Source organism: Mytilus trossulus, chromosome 5 (genome assembly GCF_036588685.1).
Source record: "Mytilus trossulus isolate FHL-02 chromosome 5, PNRI_Mtr1.1.1.hap1, whole genome shotgun sequence".
In the NCBI taxonomy this organism is placed as follows: domain Eukaryota; kingdom Metazoa; phylum Mollusca; class Bivalvia; order Mytilida; family Mytilidae; genus Mytilus; species Mytilus trossulus.
This window is the reverse complement of record NC_086377.1, coordinates 33,323,519-33,327,389: the sequence shown is the minus strand read 5'-3', so window position 1 is coordinate 33,327,389 and position 3,871 is coordinate 33,323,519. Positions and strand designations below refer to the sequence as shown.

Sequence of the window (3,871 nt, the reverse complement as noted above, 5' to 3'; positions counted from 1 at the left end):
CGCCATGATTGGCAAAAGATAATGTGTGTTGGTGTGTCTGTTTGTTTGTTTGTTTGTTTGTTTTATTTAAAGAAATTATATTAAATTTCAAAACAGAATTGTGAATATTTTGACTAGTCATTTTTTAGTCCTTAACTTATTGAATATGACTTTTTGTGTTTTTTTTTGGGGTTTCCTGCTTGTTCATGTACTGATAAAAATGAAAAAGTAAGGGTTGAGATCTTAGAAAAATAGTTTTGTAATCTTACAAGTGGTTGTCTAAAGTTTACGGTTTTTTTAAACGCATGCACCTGTAAATGTAGAAAACTATATGATGATTTGTAATAGCTCTTTGTTTATTGGTGTCGTAGTGTTTCTTGATAATTGGTCTATCTTTTTCTCTATGCTTTTCTCCCAGGCAAAAGTTCGTAATTTGTAGTATATGTACTCTTAAATTTATGTTATACCAGTGAATGGTTATTTATTTTATATTACTGCAATCAAATTGTTCAATGCAGTAATGTCGTTTTAGCCTGTTAATGTGCAATTCATCAGTAAACAATATATGAAATATTCATTTCAGAAAAATGACATACTCGGAACGGCAGATGGTGTATTTGTCTTCTTTTTCATCGGCCACTAAATTATCTTTGATGAGATTTATTCATAAAATATTTCTTATATTACTTTAATATTATTACATATGCAGTATAAAAGCACGCCGTTGTTATTTTTTCTTCTATTGCGATAAACTTTCAAAAATAATCGTTCCAAAATACTGCACAAGAAAACCATAGTTGACAAAATGATTCGAATACCGATATTTATCTTCATTCTTCTATTGGTTGTTGGTGGTAAGTAGAACTAGTATGTATTTTATATATTTTAGTAATTGTTTAGCAAAGACTCGTAGAAAAAAATGATACATGACAAGAACATGACATTTTTACCTTGCTTAAATCGTCACGGTTTTGAATAGAATATAATCAACGATTGTTTTGTAAGCTACATCCTAAAGGAATTACATACAAGAAAACAAGTTATACCCTGCAGAGGTATCCCCATTTTGTGAAGATGTTTCGAACTATTGATATAATTCTGAATGATAATATATATAATTTGATTCCCAATTTTTACTAGAAAGTTAACTATTGAGAAATTAATTTGCAATAGTTCAATTCTCAGAAAATTAACATTGAAATGACAAAGATTTAAAGCAAGAAATATTTAAAGAAAGCATATGAATTTCAACTTTTGCTCTGACAAGAAACAGAATGTCAACAGGCAATGAGTGTTTACTTAACTAAGTACTATGTAAATACTGCATAGGTTTGTAATCGCTAAAAGAAAACTCACTTAAGCTAACAATCCAGTGCGACAGACGTGTGTTTTGTCTACAAAACACTCATCTATGACATTCGAATAAAGAAGTAAATAAGCCAAACATAAATTGTATGTGCACATTTTCAAGGTTATACTGGTTATAAAGATTTTTTGTTATAAACCTGTTATACACATTGCATCTGTGCGTTCCATTTGCCCTTTGGTAGCTTTCCATGTTTAATACACACCGAATAAGACGATTGATAGACGTTAGAAACAATAGTTGAATAACATCGTCTGGAACCTAGGAAAGGACTCTAATTTATAAAGCAATGTATATATGAAACGGACCCTTATTGTTAAGCTACTACATGTGCTTAATTTTTGTTTTTGTTTAGATCTTCAAGCAAGTCTAATTGACGGCAATGCATTGCAGGTAATGTCATAGTTTGTAATAGTAGATAATTGCAACCAAATCGTTTAATTATGAAAATAAATGCGTTTAAGTTTCTAACAAAATTGTTATATAGATATAGGAAGATGTGGTGTGAGTGCCAATAAGACAACTATCCATCCAAAAACCATTATAGTTCAATGTACGGCCTTCAACACGGAGCCTTGGCTCACATCGAACAACAAGTATAAAGGGCCTCAAAATGACTTGTGTAAAACCATTCAAACGAGAGGAATCTATATAAAAAACGAGAAACGAGAATCACGTATAAATTACATAAACAAATGACAACTAATGTACATCAGATTCCTGACTTAGGACAAGTGCAATACAAAAATATACAGATTTCATTTTGTTTCAATTGAATTCTAAACTAACTGTAATTATTACTAAGTACCTTTATATGATTCTAGCTAACAAGCTTACATATAACGAAAGAGTAAACTAATTTCCGTGGATTTCTGCATGGTAATTTCGGAGGTTAATGAAGAGTATTTGTATTGTTCTTCTTTTAGAAAAATCTTCTTCGATTAAAACGCTATGGTAGGAAATATAAGATGCCGAGTCACACCGGTAGTCAAAGTGGTACGTATTAGTCAAATATATCATTGAAGTTGTAAGGTCTTTTATAGGGACACATTAGTAAAACTATATTCGTCATCAAAGCCTTGAACACAAATTTTTAGAAACACTGATAATGATCGATCAACGTATAAAAAGTAATCCTGAAATCAGAATTGAAAAAAGTAATGAAAGCTCAATTTAAAAGAATTGAGATTTCCTTTTAGCTAAATGTACCCTTTTATCTATTACACATATTTTGACAGATATGTACTTTTTTGCTGTCACCATTATTCCGTAAATTTCTAATTCTACCGATGAAAACAGTGTGTGCACGCACATGAGCAACACAACGGGTACCACATGTTGAACAGTATTTTCTTACCATATATTGTGTTTGTAAAGAGACAATAACAATCAAAATCAAGGAGTAAACAAAGACTCACTAAACCAAACGGCATTTACATCAACAGTTATAAATAGTCATTAAGGACACAACACGAAATCCACTAAAAACGTATATCATTTCAAAAATATTAACTGTGTTGTGATTTCCTGAAACCACTATAACATATGTCCAATTGATGTAAATATTGTTGGCACATACTTGTATCATTTTCTGCCTAAATTAATGTCCAAAACATCTCTAATACATGTAATAAGTTAATCAAGTCCCCGGCATGCAAAAAAGAGCAACAGTTCAACCGCTATTTTGGTTTATGCTCAATTAATGAACGACAACAAATATATATCAGACAACAATCAACAACAACTACTGAATAATAAACTGCTAACGTTTGTCGTTCCAAGAGTTCGAGCAGTAACATAAAACTAATTGAAAGCCACTGACCCCTCATGAATAAATAATATATATTTCCGCTTAAAATTATATTGTACAAATAAATCTATTTTTTTATATCCTTAATATATCATGTATATTCAAAGCAATTACTTCAGAATATTTTGTATATTTGTTTTATCATTTCAATCTTATTTTAAACATTTCTTTCTATATGTTGATGGAAGTTTTAAATATTTTGTAGCAACAGTCGACATCAATCTGTGTGTTAACTGTAATAACAAATATTACAAGTCGCAGCCAGGTTAGTGTCTTATTATCATTTTTGGTATACTAGACATTTCATGTGTCATAAAGATGTGAATATATTAGCTTCAAGAACGACAGGGGAGGACAATAGATACAAGAAAGTAAAATCCCAAAAACATTAAACTCTGAGGACAATCTAAACACAAAGTCCCTAATGTAAAGGCAATATCAATAATAAAACACATCAAACGAATGAACAACAACTGTCATACTCCTGACTTGGTACAGGCATTTATTTGTGTAGAAAGTGGAAGAAAAACAGTTGAAAATCACTCGTCAACTATCATTTCATCATGTTAAAGGCAAATAGTTGTAAATGGTCTTTGTTGATTAGGAACAACATATTGCACTTTGTATTTCTGTCGTTTCTGTATAAGATGGGGAACACTTTTTAAACAAACTATGATAATTATCTGACACCACTTAAACCTTCATTCGACGATTTT

At 30.5% G+C, this 3,871-nt stretch overlaps 1 long non-coding RNA gene across 1 annotated transcript; it reads left to right on the top strand.

The window, feature by feature from the left end:
• Positions 1 to 741: 741 nt before the first annotated feature.
• Positions 742 to 3,414, top strand: LOC134719594 (uncharacterized). The gene is made up of 4 exons (XR_010107627.1): positions 742 to 833; positions 1,701 to 1,738; positions 2,272 to 2,341; positions 3,361 to 3,414. It is a non-coding gene; the product is annotated as an uncharacterized LOC134719594 (long non-coding RNA).
• Positions 3,415 to 3,871: the final 457 nt, after the last annotated feature.